This window comes from Leptidea sinapis, chromosome 1, assembly GCF_905404315.1.
Source record: "Leptidea sinapis chromosome 1, ilLepSina1.1, whole genome shotgun sequence".
Taxonomy (NCBI): domain Eukaryota; kingdom Metazoa; phylum Arthropoda; class Insecta; order Lepidoptera; family Pieridae; genus Leptidea; species Leptidea sinapis.
In genome coordinates, this window is record NC_066265.1 from 30,941,694 (window position 1) to 30,959,465 (window position 17,772).

General features: G+C 37.6%; 1 protein-coding gene across 7 annotated transcripts in view; it reads right to left on the reverse strand.

Moving 5' to 3' along the window:
* LOC126964417 (ephexin-1) overlaps positions 1-17,772 on the reverse strand; it is a 132,731-nt gene that overhangs the window by 88,370 nt on the left and 26,589 nt on the right. Inside the window, exon 1 of one of the 7 annotated variants that reach the window (XM_050818713.1) lies at positions 222-332. The exons of the other annotated variants lie outside the window; for them this stretch is intronic. The gene's annotated coding sequence lies outside the window, so the exon portion shown is untranslated. Of the gene's footprint in view, positions 1-221; positions 333-17,772 lie in introns of those variants that run through there. 7 annotated transcript variants of the gene reach the window in all.

A 17,772-nucleotide genomic window follows, 5' to 3' on the forward strand; every position in this document is an offset into this window, starting at 1 on the left:
TGGCTTGTATGTATAGTGGACTAACTGATGTCATAAAAAAACCGAGTCATTATAACTGCACATCTATGTACAAATAGGTTGTTTTTTCGTAATAATTGTGTCTTCATGGTTTGTTTACGACGCTCTAACTCAACGAACAAGTTTTATATAGATACTAAACATATAACTATAATGCAACATCAACTCGCAATACAGCTGATAATAATTAAATTAGTAATTACCTTAGTTTAAAATGTAAATCCAATATCACAAATTCACTTTATTATATTCACTAAACATTCACAGCGGGAGATATACGAACGCATGCGACGCGACTTCATTCACCAGTGGGTTCAACTTGACTGGTTGGTTTGTGGTCGGAACTAATATGTCAGACGGTTAGTAACTATCTTACGACGTCATGACCTGAGCCGTAAATGGGTGAAGCCTGAATCAATCCTTTGAGCGTTTCGAGACAATAAAGGGTTAACAAAAGACTATTACACTTAAGATACTTTTACATTACGAGATTAGTATAATTTATGTGTTTGAGAGATTTTTAGACCTTTGGTAATAAAGGCTTTATTGTAATATTTAGTGAGTAATAATAAAAGTATCAATTTTGAAAGAGAATATTATTTTAATTTTTTGCTTTGTTTTAAGTAAGTTTTAATTTAGGAAGAAAGAAAAACTAAAGAAAAAGAAAAATAAAGCAGCTTAAAATAAAAATTCTAGAAAATTATTTTTTTTCATGGAAGAGGAGGGCAAAAGGTGTGTAATTACCGCGAGTTATATTCTATTGTAACAACAAAGGAATCACAAGAGAATTGCCGGCTTTATAAACATAATGTATTTGAAAACTCATTGTTAAGTGGGATCTAGGATCTAACAGGGGGCACCGCGGTGAGAGTCAACAGATTTATGTATAGTGTGACATTACGCTTACAATCTACTAAAATATATGCTTTCAGTCCAGCCCTTGACAGCCGAAGGGTAGGTACCTAATCATAAAAACTTTCCATACTGAATCCTTCGGTATTTCCCAATAACTTATTACGTATTCAAAGAAAAAAAAACAAGGAATGCTTTGAATAATGCAAATTCAGAGTTTTGCGATATTCAGATGTCATCTATTACCAAAGAATGTAATAGTATGTAATAGTATGAGTGCCTAAGAGTCCGAAGTCCGTTTGTCCATCTTATACGCCAATACAGGACAACAGCTGAAATTTTACCATGGTGCGTATATTAGGTACTATTGCTGATTTGCAATATACATAAGGCCTCCAAAAAGTTTGGTTTACTCAGTAAGGCCAGTGCTTTACTAGAAGACACTGACTGCAACTATATAAGCCACAAATTCGGCCTCACATGGAGTACTGTTCTCACCTCTAGGCGGGTGCTCCCCAGTACCAGCTTCTACCATTTGACCGCATACGATGAAGAGCGGCTTGAATTATCGACGATCAAGTCTTCTACGATTGGCTAGATTCTTTGACGCAGCGTATAGATGTGGGTTCTCTTTGCATCTTCTACCGCATTTATCACGGGGCTACTCAAAGGAGTTGTGCGGTTGATACTTAATCCTATTACACATATCCTTAAGTCTTATTTGTAGGTTGCTAATGCTTGCTGTTGGTTATAGTTAACACTGCCGAGCCTTGCTGAACTACCACTTTTCTTTGAAGTTTAACAAGTTTTTTGGCATGGCGTGACGCATTTTTTTGGTACTTCTCTCAGAAAAGTAAGTAATTCTTATAGCTTGTACTTTTTTGTGTAGGTTCATTTATTCAGATTAATAGTGAATAACGAGGATTGTAAGCATATAAACTGTTTTCCACGCAAGAATTTTGAAAATATTGGCTTTGTTACATAGATGGCGGGCCGACAGCCGTGAACTCATATCGCTCAAGGTCGCTGGCATTTAGTGTCGCTTTAAAACGCATCTCTTAACCCCTGGTGTTGGGGATGTCCATGTCACCACGTCCCATCACGTGAAACTTGTACACGTTTGCTCCCTCAAAAAAAAACATTTTTCAAACTTTTCTTCATTTACAAAATAATATGAAAGTACATATTGGTATTTATATCCTGTACGATGTTACGGAAGCCTTCGTGTACGGTTCCAACTCTTAGTAATTTTATTTCATTATTGTTGTATGATGGCTGATATTAATTGTAGTATTGCAACAACTCGTGAGTATAATATGAGCAGTGCAATCCTTACATCTGTGCGGAGGCTAGCGTGTGCTAACATTAACATTTGCCGAGCAATTACCGAAGGAATTCAGGTCAGTGGTACTATCGATCTAACGCCGACGCTGCAGTATAGTTTTTTGTTCAGTGTACATATCTACGTCACAACCTTACCATATCATCATAATTCCTTTCAATTTTTTTTTATGTTAATAAGGGACGAGACAAACAGGACGTTCACCTGATGGTAATTGATACGACCTGCGGCCCTACAATGAAGTGGCGCTCAGGATCCTTAAAAACCCCAAACAATGTGATCGGCACTACAAGTGCGCTCGTCTCCTTGAGACATAAGATTTATTATTTTAGAATAACAGGACAAACGAGCGTACAGGTCACCTGTTGTTAAGTGATCAGCGCCGCCCACAATCTCTTGCAACACCAGAGGAATCACAGGAGCGTTGCCGGTCTTTAAGGAAGGTGCTTTTTTGAAGGTACCCATGTCGTATCGTCCCGGAAACACCTCACAAGGAAGTTCATTCCACAGCTTTGTAGTACGTGGAAAAAAGCTTGAAAACCGCACTGTGGAGGACCGCCATACATACAGATGGTGGGGATGATATTCTAACTTGTGGCGTGTCGTGCGAAGGTGGAATTCGGCGGCAGGAATCAGGTGAAACAGCTCATTGGAACACTCCCCGTGATAAATGAGGTAGAAGACACACAATGAAGCGACATCTATACGCAACGCCAAGTGATCCATGTTAATTTAATTTGTTACTACCAGACGGACATTACTCAAAATGCGAAATTAAACTCTTATCACATTGACGTTTGGCATTCCACTAGAAACTTCTTACACAGCCACTTTATGGAACCATCTACCGGCATGCCATGTGTGATTTTTACGATCAAATCTTGATACTGAATATTAAAGCAGTAGTCCTCAACAGATTGAACTGAACTTTTACATGTTGGCCAAGGTCCGAAGACATTGCATTTTTATGATAAGCATGGCTAGGAAAAGTGTTTTTTTTTATATAAGAGGGGGCAAACGGGCACGAGGCTCATGGGATGGGGAGAGGTTCAACTATTATCCTTTCAACCAAAACTATTTTAATTTAAATTGTTGACAATCTAACACAGCGACGGATTATAATAGCGATGAAAAGTAGAATTTTATCAGCGTGACGCAATCGTGAGCGTTACGAATCCTCAAGTAATAGGAGAAGGTAACTCGATGCAGGTGGAGGAAGCCGGCCGCGTAAGGTTTCCTTCCTAACAGCCGATTGCGTAAATTCATATGATATGTGACTCCTTCCGCGGGGTATATTTGACTGCAGTTATATTATCGAACAAATATTTATACTATAAAACAACCGGGCGACCTCGGCTTTGCCTGTGTACATTTCAAAGTATTGAAAAATGGAAGAAAAAAAGGACTAAATGGAGGCAAAGCTCAGGGAGTGAAACGAAAAGCTCTGTGAAAACCGCATTTAAAGATTTAGTGTGTGTAGAAATAAACAGTAAAACAAATATGAAGGACAGTCTTTGGGGACTGCCGATAAAAGTGAAAACTGAGTAAATTGTGAATTGTATCGTCCACATTCCCTTGTAACACCAGAGGAATCACAGGAGCGTTGCCGTCCTTTAAGGAAGGTGTACGCGCTTTTTTTGAAGACTTTTGAATTATTTTTGGTTATTATATGTAGAGAGATATACTCTTTGTATCGTACATTATATCGAAGCCAATTGGCAAAAAACGGAACCCTTATAGATTCCTCATGTCTGTCTGTCTGTCCGTGTAGGTATGTCGCAGCCACTATTATCCGACACTATAAGATATTATATACTGTTGAAACTTTGTAAGTGCATTTTGTGAATGTATCCTGTGAACTGCATTAAAATTTTAATACAAAAATAGAAAAACAACAATCCATTTTGGGGGTTCCCCATACTTAGAACTGAAACCGAAAATATTTTTTTTCATCAAACCCACAAATAATCTATACTAAAGGATCAAACCCATACGTGTGGTATCTATGGATAGGTCTTCCAAAATTATATTGAGGTTTCTAATCTCATTTTTTTTAAACTCAATAGTTTGCTCGACAAACACTTTCAAAGTGGTAAAATGAGTGCCCCCTCCCCCCCATGTCAGTTCTAAACTAAGAGAATGATAAAACTAAAAAAATACATGATGTACATTACCATGCAAGCTTCCACCGAAAAATGGTTTGAACGAGATCTAGTAAGTAGTTTTTTTTAATACGTCAAACTTTTATATTTAGTATGTTACTTGCTGCTACGGAACCCTTCATGGGCGAGTTTTTTATTAACCGTTCCCACACAAACGTTTTGGATGCTATTGTTAAGGCATATATATCGCCCAGCAAAATACTTACCTACTAACAGTTATTACAATACAGGGGCGTTACGTGCCGTGTCTATGAACAACATCTCTTCAATAAACATCGTAAAGGGCGAACCATTTATAGTTATTTATATTCGTGTTGAATGCGCGCGAAAGTTGTCTATTTATATAACATTATGTGCTTGTTTTGATTGCATACTTAAACTAACGGTTCGCAGTTAAGGGCCCGGTCAGGTAACGGCTTTGAAAGTATATGCAAAAATTAAGCACGTTAAATGTTTCTTAGTTCTTAACTCAATGATATTTTATTCATAAGAAAGGGGTTCTTAATATAATTTAGAAGTTTAAAGTTTAAATATTTTAAATCACTTTTAAAGGCGACACTGACATGGACCAAATTATTGCGAAACTGAAGTGGCAGTGGGCACGGCACATAGTTCAACGGACAGATGGCCGTTGGGGCAGAGAAGTCCTCGAATGGCGACCACGTACCGGAAGACGCAGTGTAGGTAGGCCCCCCACAAGATGCACCGCCGGAATACGTTGGATGGGGGCAACGCAGGGGTGATCGTCGTGGAAATCTTTGTGGGAGGCCTTTGTCCAGCAGTGGACGTCTTCCGGCTGATGATGATTAACGACGAAACACTCGTCGAATTGCTTTCAGTTAGGTTTCACATTAAAACTAACCATCAGTCAATAATTTGGCGGGTGTCGAATGTTCGATGGAGGGCGTGCTCTACTAACGCCACCGTGCGTTTTCATAGTAACTTATTAATACAAAACTTAGCGGAATTAACACGTAATATAAGTCGTAACACATAAGGACTTCATGTATTATAGAAAAAAAAATAATAAAGTACGCTTCAAGAAGTAGAAAATATTTTTTAAATATGGAGAATTTGTACGTTCAGTTTCGAGAACTTTTTTTAATTGTAAAATATCAGCATATTTAAATATTACTTTTTAATGCTATAATTTTATTTTGTTACATATCTAAACTTATAAGAATCATTGATGTAATTAAATAATTAAAACTTTCGTGAGCCATTATTAAATTATCTATAAATACGGCTTTACTCACTCAGTGATAGCGTGCTCGTCATCACCGGCGCACCCCGCGCCACCCGTACCTGTCCAGCCGCGCACTACGAGCACAAGTAAGCAGTAAGAGGTGGGACGTTATCGCGAACCCACCACATGAAGGACCTCCGAATGGTCCGAAACTAGTCGGTACCGACACCGACAAAAACGTTAGTAAATCCGTATTAATAGATAATTTAATCATTGATGTAATTAAGGCAACACTAAATGACAGCGACCTTGAGGGAATGTGCGATCACACAACGTACCCCCCAAATTTTTAACAACAATTAACTAACAATGCAAAAATACAAATTACAAACTCTCTCTTATTTCGCGTCTGACGATTTCCACTGCTGCAGTTATAAGTCACCTTTCCACCTTGTGTGCTATCCCTCTTTTCTGGTGATGTCATCTCTTGGGTACCATTCTGTAACTCGCTTGCTAAATGTCCCTACTTTATCTTGCATCTTGTGTCTTGAACATCTCCACTTTCGTTGATCGGTATATTATTAATAAACACAGGCTTCGTACCCATCTATGACGACGTATTCTTAGAGCAAGAGCAAAATAACTATCTAAATATTGTGATTAACGGCGGTCGTAAAAGAATATTTCGCAATTTCCAGCCATTCACCATTCACTTGTATGTAATGTATTTTGTATTTCAACTGCGTGTCGGTGTAGTTCTCTACCGGCATAAGACGTTAGTTTTAGACATAATCAAGGTATGAGTAATATCGCATCACGGTCACAGACACCTTAGAATACTTTTGAACAGCAGTGAGAAACAGCTTCCAGAAGTGGAGAGACACGTAAAGAAGAAGTGAGAAACAAATGACTCTCTTGTACAAATGTCAAAAGGAAGGAACATTACACACATACACGCAGAGTCACGCATTTTCCCGTCGGGGTAGGCAGAGACAACAGAATGCCACATTCCTCTAAGTTCTATCCTTATATCATGCGCTTCCTCTACATTCATTACTCTTATCATATATGCTCGCCGGTTCCGGGTGCTTCGGACCTTTCCTTTTTTTAAAACATACGCAATTTGGTCGACGAATGTTCAACGATGTCTCCCGTATGCCGACACATTACGTTTCGTCATAATGCGCTTTGGAAGTACAAATGCCATTTTGACGTGACAGAAAGAAGTACGTTAAGGGCAAGCCCATTTACTATAGATTGCTGATATTCTGTTCAAATAAATGTTTTTTTTATCCTTGGTCAAATTAAAGATCATACTTGGCTATATTTTTCAGTGTAAGTATTAAGTCAATATGTCACATTGGTCAATAGGTGTAGGCAAATCTTATATCTTCAAACGAGCAATTTTTGTATATATGACTTCAATTATTTTAATGAAATTAAGTATACAGGTAGTTTCGAGGGTGAGAAATAGATCTACCTAGGTTTCAATTTTAAAAATTTTACATTTTAGATTTTTTTAAATTTCGCCATTATATACAAGACTATAATAGATCAGATGGGACATTGGGTGATCCGGAAAGCAGAAGACCCCGGTTCGAATCCAGATGTCCTATTAGTTTTTTTTTTATTAGTTTTTTATCCGGATGTTTTATTTTAAAATATTATTTTCATCGAACAGGCTAGAACAATTAAAAAAGCTGTGTACAGACTGATATGTAAAATCAAGTGCATGTGTATCCCCTAACGCTAGGAGCCCTTAATACTGGAAAGGCCGTAGGATCTCAAAGATCCCGAATATTGCTGATTTTGGAAACAAGGGCCTTCATATAAAAAATAAACAAATTATTATCGAGAATCGAATATGAAATGGAAAGTTATACAATTCGACTTAATGCTGTATTTTAATTCGTAGTGTAAAATCAACCATACATTATCAATTTGCACGTATAACGCGTAGATCGGCCATCTGTCAGCCATTGCAAATTGCTTCGCTTTGTTCAAATGTTCATTGTTGACTTTTATGTGTGTATAATGTTGCCAGGTTTTTAGTGTTAGACCAATTTGTCAGAGTAACTCTTAATTTTTTTTATGAGTAGTGACGAAACGGGCACTTACGGGCAGAAGTGATGATAATGCCTGAAAACTAAAATTCTAAGCGGTACCGCAATTTTTTTTTAATTCATTTATTGCAGTAGCCTTTACAAATTTCATGAGTACAGTCTGCAAAATTACGTAAGTAGTTTGTCGGCAGCAGCTCTCGTGCAAAGATAATACTGACAATAATAAATATAATACTAACTATACTACTTACAATAATACAAAATTTACACTATTAATTGCGTTACGATGTTGAGTCTCATCATAGCCGGCATCCTGTGCTAAGAAGACTCCTAATGGTTGATGATGGTCATAATGGTTGATAGATAATATTTTTGGTTCCATTTAGAGATATATTACAATACTAATAACCAGGGGCGTGCATATCATATAGGCAATTAGGCAGTGCCTACCTCGTTATGAACCTAAATAAATGTAGCACTAGTGTAAAAGTTAAATTAGTTTAATTTGGTTCCGATATTTTATAACCAAACTTCTATTTAAGACTCACTCATATAAATATTCCTTACGTTAGATGCTAAATACCTACGGTAAGCAATCATTTCATATTACAAAGCTCAACTACGACAAGTTAGATCCATAGTGCCTACCTTACTAGAAAACCAATGCACGCCCCTGCTAATAACATGGATGGTAACTTAGCCTAGCTTAGTTTGGTATTCCACTACCGCGCGATTCGTTTTTTACGACTTTTTGCCTCGCACAGCCGCTTTGTGGTATCAACTTCATGTGTACCTTTAAACGCCGGCAATTTCTTCTCTAAGACCTCTGTGACTTCCTTACGACCACTAGAGAATTCCATGGGCAATGAGTTCTCAATTTGCATCAGATTTGCCCTCCTAATATATGTCTAATATGATTTAAAAGATGGACTGGGACTTACTTATCAGTTCTTCTCCCCATGTTATTGCCCCTTTACGAACTGATGTAGCTTCAGACGTTTAGCAAGTGTTGTTGCAATATATTATGATATTGTCACTCCATATGGAAAATATATATATTTCTACCTCTAATAATAGTCAGTCTGTCCAGTGGATTTACATCTAGCCTGGAAGGTCACACGGGTTGTAAGACTAAGTTATGAGGAACTTTCTGTGGTGGTTGTTATAATAAAAATACGTCTTAACTGTTGCGCCTTATTTTTACCTTTCTTTTTTGTTAAAAAAGGGACAATAGGATCTGATGAGAAGTGCTTAAGCAGGCCCGTCTGAACATCCGCAAGACCAAGGTCAAGAGATGCGGTCCCGGTCTTTAAGTTGGGAGTACGCTTACTGATTATTCAAACTTACTTATTTTTTTATTTTTATTAACACTTTATAATTATAATAAAAAGTGATCACCGCCGTACACATTGTCCTACAACACCCAAGGAATCAAAGGAGCGTTGCCGTTCTCGTAGGAAGGTGTACGCGGTTTTATAGGTACCCATGTCGAATCATTCTGGAAACTAATTCCAAAGGTTGGTGTGTTGGTGTGAGCTTTGAGAACTTTCACATTTTAGGAAATAAATTATGACTCTTGTCGCATAGATAGAGCAAGTGCAAACAGTGGGAGGCTCCGGCACATGATGCCGGCTAGATTATGGCGCCTTTTTCTGCCATGTAGTAGTAATATGTAAGCATTCTTGTGTTTTGGGACTGAAGGGCGCCGTAGCTACTGAAGTTACTGGGCAAATGAGACTTAACATCTTATGTCTCAAGGTGACGAGCGCAATTGTAGTGCCACTCAGAATATTCAAGAGTCCTGAGCGGCACTGATTGTAATGGGCGTGGCGTATCAATTACCATCAGCTGAACGTCCTGCTCGTCTCGTCCCTTATTGTCATGCAAAAAGTTCATTGAATACTTAAAAATAATTCACAAGACGAAGAAGTTGATTCGTTCGTCAGAAACAAAACATTTTCTTTCACAGAGCGTGTTGTGCCCGAGGCAAATGATAATATAAGTATAGCTTATAACTTATAGCGTCTGTCTGTTGGTATGCAGCGGACAGGAGTGGTCGACCTCGGCCGTGACTGCGGTGGAATTTACGTCATGAGGATAATGTTCATCCAATCGGTGTACACAATGCAAATAATATTAAGATCTTGTTAAACTACAGGTCTACTAGCGTATACACGACCTGGTAGCCCGATAATACTTGACCAATTTTGATTTTTTTAAGTGAAAAAAAAAGTTCTTTGCGCGCATGAGGGTAATTTTTACGAATGAAACGCAATAAAGTGTCACAAAAATGTGGGACGTTTTTATCCAAGAAGAGGGAGAGTGAAATTGAAACCTGATATTGAGATAGGTCACAATCGGTTCGCAACCTATCTCACTGGAGTGAGAAAGGGCGAACGTAGCATGAAACACATGGCACCACTAGTAAGTAGAACATCTTCCCTACCAACGTTGTATCGTGCAGGTTTAGCGCGTGGCCGCGAGTAAGTAGAACTTCTTCCTTACTTGCGTTGTATCGTGCAGCTTTAGCGCGCTACCACAAGTAAGCAGAACATTTTCTCTACTAGCGTTGTATCGTGCAGGTTTAGCGCGCGGCCGCCAGTAAGTAGAACATCTTTCTTCCTAGCGTTGTATCATGCAGGTTTAGTGTGCTACCGCAAGTAAGTAGAGCATCTTCCCTACTAGCGTTGTATCGTGCAGGTTTCGCCGGCGACCGCGAGAAAGTACAACAACTTTCTTACTAGAGTTGCATCGTGCAGGATTAGCGCGCGGCCACGAATAAGTAGAAAATCTTCCCTCCTAGCGTTGTATCGTAATAAGAACACCTTCCCTACTTGCGTTGCATCATTCAGGTTTAAAACATTAGTTTTCCAAAGAATTTTCACTTTCGACGTGTGTACTTTGTACGCACGCCATATTTTTTTAATGGAATAGGAGAATAAACGAGCGAACGGGTCACCTGGTGTTGAGTGATCAGCGCTGCCTACATACTCTTGCAACACTAGAGGAATCACAGGAAATCAAAATCATCGTAGCTAGTGAAATTACTGGGCAAATGAGACTTAACATCTTACATCTCAAGGTGACGAGCGCAGTTGTAGTGCGCTCAGAATTTTTGGATTTTTCAAGAATCCTGAGCGGCACTGCATTGTAATGAGCAGGGCGTATCAATTACCATCATCTGAACGTCCTGCCCTACTCGTCCCTTATTTTCATAAAAATGTAGCTTTGCCAGCCTTTAAGGTGGGAGTATGCTTTTTTCTTGAAGGTCCCTAAGTCGTATCTGTTCGGGAAGACCGTCGCCGGTATTTGATTCCACAAAGTGGCTGCGAGGCAAGAAATTTCTAACAACACGCGCGGTTGTGTAATGCCAGACGTCTACGTGATGCGGATGGTACTTTGCACGTAATGTCCGGTGGTAGAATTCGGCCGCTGGAATCAACCCGAACAGCTCCTCTGAGCACTCCCCGTGATAAATGTGGTAGAAGATGCAGAGCGAACTCACATCTCTACGCAATGCCAAAGAATCAAGCCGATCGAAGATGACTTGATCGTCGATGATTCGAGCCGCTCTTCGTTGTATGCGGTCAAATGGAAGAAGCTGGTACTGGGGAGCACCCACCCAGAGCTGAGAACAGTACTCCATGTGAGGCCGAATTTGCGCCTTATAAAGTTGCAGGCGATGGCTTTTAGTGAAGTACTGTGTCGCCTTACTGAGTACACCAAGCTTTTTAGAGGCCAGTATGGCCTTTTCTTCCAAGTGACCACGGAACTGAACGTCGCTCGATATATCGACGCCAAGTAGGCCAATACAGTTAGAGGAGTGATCTCGAATCGACGGGATACGACAAAGGGAGACTTTGCACGCACAAACTTGTGCCTTCTTGGGGTTGAATTGGACTTAATTTTGTCGGCCCCATTCCGAGACTGCGAAGCATAATAAATATTATTTGACAATGTTTGCGCTAGAAATATTAACAAGAATAGTTACAAGTTAAGAGTTACATGCAAAGCATTAATTCTAATCAATCAAAAATTTATCATTTTTTGCAAACGTTTAATAATTTTTATCTGTTTGCATAGACTAATCTGATAAACTGCTAAGTTGCTGGTGCCTTCTCGTCACATTATTTCGTATCCAGCAGCATCATTGAACTTAAAGAATTTAATTCTTATAAGATGACCGAAAGCCAGAAGTGTCCAATGTCCAATCCTGCACAGCTTGATTGTAAGTGACATTAAAGAAAGTTTGTTCAGTCAACATTTTTATAATAATATATTTTATGATACAGATTCTACTTCATAAAATATCTTTCACCTTCGTACCGTACCTTCGAGATATCTGCTTTAAAGTAATAATACATTTTGGATTTAACTCTACAATTATCAGAGCTGGTGAAGATATATTCAATGATTCTCTTGGCCCACTCAAAAATAAAATACAAACGTACTTAAGTCGAACTACTAACTAAAAACTAAGTAATTAAAATATTTATAATAATTAATAATTGTCAATATTCTACATTTCTATTACTCGTATAGGTGTACAATGAACATTTTAGATCTGAAAATAATGTTACCTTCATTGTATTCGAAGTACGTATTATAAGTATTCTGTTGAAGTGTCTAACAAATAAATAAATTACTGTAATCAGTTAGAATATTTTTTTTATTGTTATTGTTTATGTTGTTGTAAATCGCAATGTAGAACGTACGTCACTCCACACAAACCCAAGTGGTTCCGTAAAACAAATGAAATTAAAAAAAACACATGAAAAAAGTACACATGTCACAAGTGAGACCTGCATTTTGCATGAACCTCTAAGCTTCATATGAAGTCCTGGTACATGTTGCTAGGATGACACATGATTTTAATCGCTATGAAAGACAACTATTACCGCTACCATTTTATGTTCTCCTGGTATCTATGTGGTAACGTCATCGTCAGAATTTAATAATTATTAAGGTATCGCGTCATACATAAGACAATGTCTTCTTCAGCTATGATCGCCTGGTACCAAATCACTTTATAATGCTTCTAAAATAAATCTTATGAATTTATGTGTCTGTTTCTTTTTACTGTCACTTTTTCATTTCATCGTTTTTCAAATCACAACGGTTCTAAAGAATTTTTCAATTCAAAAATTGACATTAAATAGTTAACCAGGAAGAAGGGAAAGTACACGGGGTCGTCGCTCGGCCGCACCTGCAGCCAACTCCAGACCCGGCGATCTCTGACTCACCTCTACCGGTTCCAGCCTCACTTTTTGCTACAAATACTTTTGTTTCGCTTTCGTTTCAATGACGTATTTCGACAATGAAATCACGAGCCGTTGAATAATGACTGTAGTGTACTTAGCATTGTCAATATTATGTCATTTCTGTGTCACGTTGTCTCTTTATAGGACATGCTTAGATAATTTATACGTCTAGATTGGTTAGATAGTAGTAAGTCTCTCGCTGTTAGACAACCGATAAAAGCAGGCCAGGAATATTAAATTAGTGTTCGTGAATTGCTCAAAATAGAGGTTAGTTCTAAGCATAATTTTTTACCGTTTATTTAAAGCGTTTTCACAGCTGTCTGTAGTCTATCTAGACGTATAAATGATCACATGATCTATCTTAATATATATATTTCTTGTGTGCGTGTGTATGTCACTGAACTCCTCCTAGACGGCTGGACCGATTTTGATGAAACTTTCTATGTGTCTTCAGGTGGATTCGAGGATGGTTTAGATTCGCAATTGAACTACCTCCTAAACGGCTGGACCGATTTTGATGATATTTTTGTGTGTTCCAGTGAATTTGAGATTGTTGTGTGTGTTCAGGTGGATTCGAGAATGGATTAGATTCACAATTAAACTACCTCCAAAACGACTGGAACGATTTTGATGATTTTTTTGTTTGTTTCAATGAATTTAAGATTGGTTTAGATTCTCAATTCCGTCCATATTACATAATTCTCCTGCTCATGTGTATGTTAGTGAACTCCTCCTAACGGCTGGACCGATTTTTCAAATTTAAGACGTGTGTAAAGGACAACGTCTGTCGGGTCCACTAGTCTATATATATAAAAATGAAATTGTCCAAATTAATGGACGACGAAACCAAAAAAAAAAAATAGAATGACGCAAACGTCAGAAAATTTTAGGAACCAACTTCAACTTGTCACTTTTGTGTTACAGTGATGCGCGCGCATCTTAAAATTTCACTTTCATCATTTTTACATAGTGCGCCTAAAGAAGTATAACTTCAAAAAAATATACTACTGAAATTGATAAAACATTCCCAGTGGTTAAATGTAAAACAGGCAACACCGCGTGTGAGAACAAGTGTAAAAGTTTGTAGAAACAATATTATGTGTACTTATATTGTTATCTAGAAAGCTTTCTAACAGGTTAAATAGGAAAACTCTGGTAGTCTCGGTTAAGGCAACTCACAAGTCACTCGATGCTATTCAGAATTTACACTGATTACTGATAATCTTGATACCATTGTATGTTTCATAAATGTTATTTTTATCTCCGTGCTCGAATGTTATTTCTTATTCAAGTCTTAATTACTATGGGTCGTGTATAAAATTAGAAAAATATTTATATTTTACTTACAGTTGTCCGCAATGTCATCCGCGTGAACTAAGCTATTAAATATGCAGCCTTAGAATAATGATTGGTCTCCGCTGAGCTCCAACTAGATATCACACTACTTAAGAACAATTGCTTTTTTATTACGGCAACTATTAGATGCTTGTGTGCGTGGTATCTTTCAAATTTTGTAACATACGCTCCGTGTTATTTCACATTTAAATTAATAAAATAAAAAATAATTACTCATAATTATGTGATCCTAGTGTCTTTCTTATGTTTTGTATTATATTTACAAAGTTTACTACATAACTCGGCATTTTAGTTTCAATTATTATTAGTGGCACGTCAACGTCACACATTGTTCGAGACTGGCTCGAGTACGCCCACTTGGGCGTAGTATTAGTTGCCGGACTTTGCTACTACAGGAGTAGTAGCGCAGGAGCGGTATCGAGTTTGAGCGCAGCGGAGACCAACCCTTAATCTAAGGCGGCATCTCATGTGATAAATATGCAGTCTATATGTTGTCCCAACTTCTTGTTGATATTCATGCCAAATTTGAATTAAACCTATTCAGTAGTTGCAACATTTTGCCCAGACATAACTACATACAGAAAAACAGACGAAAATTCTATAAAGTACATAACGTACTCGACGAGGACTCATGATTAAAACACAATGAATCTTTATTTTATGGAAGAGCAGAGAAGAGAATAAACGAGCGTACGGATCACCTGATGTGCACTGGATCCTCGACAATTCGAGCAGCTATGTAGGCTACAGTACCTAACTCTATCCCCGATTTTGTTATCATCACTTTTCTGAATTGCCTCTCAATATGATGCTTATATAAAGTGATATTCACCTCAAAATAAGACATTATTTCAAGTTTTTGAAACGAAATTGTTTAATGCGTCGAATACAGACATTCTAGACTCATTTCCAAAATTTTTGTCAATCAACTAGTAAAAACAGAAGTCCAGGAAATCGTTAATAAAACTAAATAAAAAAGTGTGTGTGTACTTATATATGCACGCAAGAAGTTATACTTCTTTGGTCTAACAAAGCAAAAATCCTTAATTTTTTTATTCCTCGAGCTATTCTACCTTTGTAGAAAGATAAATATTGAAAAAATCTTGCAACGATGGCTTTAACAATTAATTATTAAATAACGAATACGGCTGTACGGGCTTGAACCCTTTGCCTATCCTAATAATGGACGAAGAAACCAAAAAAAAAAAATAACGAATGTCGCAAACGTCAGAAAATTTTAGGAAACAACTTCACTCTGTTACTTTTATGATACAGTGATGCGCGCGTATCTTAAAGTTTCGCTCTCATAATTTTTTCATAACGCGCCTAGAGAAGTATAACTTCAGACAATCGCTAAACGTTCAAAGAATCAATGATAATTAGTGGTTTCTAGAAACACATAATGAATCTTTTGTCCTGAGCGCGCGAACAGTAAAAGTTTACTTTCTAAAGTTACATACCGATAACTTGTGACTCCTTACCTTCAATGGTTGAAATGTGAGAATGATATAACCAGATCAATTTATTTATAGTACATATTCGGAAAAAGTATCATACAGAATTAATGGTAATAAAATATGCGCCCGATATATTGTATCCGTGATTTATAATGGACATTTTTTTATCCCTATAGCCCAGAGGTTAGTAACCCTGCGTATTGAACTAGACTATAGGTTCCGGGTTCGAATCCCGGTAGGTGCAATCATTTATATGATGAATATGAATGTTTGTTTTCGAGTCATTGATTTTTAATATGTATTTATGTATGTTTAAGTAAGCATATTGTATCAAATATATCGTTGTCTTGCATAATACAGGCTATGCCTAGTTTGGGGCAAGATAATTTGTGTAAGAGTGTGTCAATATTATTGTTATTTAACAGATATTGCTAAGTATTTTAGCATTATTTTTCATTCATATTTTTTCTATTCTCAAGGTAATGAGTATAAAGAGAGAAAGGGCGTTTTGCCTATTGGGTTGTTCTGAGGCCCTGATCTTTGACTCGTGTCTGCAAACAACTCTGGTAGAAGAAAAGGAATAGGTATGGTTGATGCGAACACACCGTTTTCTGCACCTTATCAGTTTTGCTTTGAAGACTGAGGGATCTATTGTAATTCATGATAAGTCTTAGGGTACATATTCACTTGAACCCATAAAAAAATATACCAACGAGACCCATATAGTATTTGGCAGAATTTCGGAACTAATTCGACGATTGTTCAAAGTCAATGTTGACAAACCCCGTCTATTGCAAACCTTAGGAGATGTTTGCAGGACAATACAACATGGGGATTTTCAATAAAGTATAACCTAAAAGGGAAGTAAAGCGTCTATATGACCTTGCGATGTTGAAGGTTCGGGTATTCAATGATAAGTCAGACTGCGATTATAACTTATAAGCTCCTTTAATATCCGCTACAAGTATGTTGGAAGAGATGAGTGTGTGCATAAGTGTATACTTCGCCCCACAAAAGACTTACTAACTCGACTCAGCCGAGTGGTAGGCATGACAAGTTTATCTTTGTTCCTCGTGTTAACATTATGATTGTCACAGTTCCTCAATGTGCTTATGAACATATAGAACATTATCAAGAATATATTGAGAAGCAACAGTCAAAATGTTTATTTCTTTAAAATTTTCTCTTAAACATTCTTTAGGACTTAGGTTATAAATAGCGCTGATAGCCCTCTTCTGCAGCAAACAGATGGTATTAATATCGGCTGCACTGCCCTAAGATAAGGTAACACACACTGCGACCTAGCACCTTCAAAAGTCTTGATGTCAATGTAAAAAAGTGTTTTTGATGGAAGAAGAGGACAAACGAGCGTACTGGTCACCTAATACTAAGTGATCACCGCCACCTACATTCTCCAGCAACGCCAAAGGAATCACAGGTTATTTGGAGGTTAGGTATATGACGTATCCTCATTAGGTGACCAGTATCTAAGATTGTTTGCCGTCCTCTTCCATAAAAATTCAATGACTGTATTAAAATCTTCCATAGTTGTTTCCGGGACGATACGACATGGGTACCTTCAAAAAAAGCGCGTACACCTTCCTTAAAGGCCGGCAACGCTCCTGTGATTCCTCTGGTGTTGCAAGAGAATGTGGGCTGCAGTGATCACTTAACACCAGATGACTCGTACGCTCGTTTGTCGTCCTTTTCCATAAAAAAAAGAAAAAACGTTGTATTAGGACTGAGAAAATTTTTTAAAGAATTTATCTTAATTATTAAAGCTGGGTGATCATCTCGAGACATTACTTGTACCTACAAATAAAAGGAATTACATAACTCTTCGTTTTCGCGCTTATTATTTCTGACATTTTACAAAAAGAATCAGGTTTCAGCTGAGATCTTATCACAGTGGAAAGTATGTAATATCATTATTGAAAATATGCGTTTAAAATTGCTACAAATAAAAAAAATATTGATAACCCAAGTAGATTGCAATGAGGTGGCCCTTCCGCCATGGCCACAATAAAGGAATAAAATAGTCCAAATTATTTGAGTTTTCTTTAGTGTTAATTCCA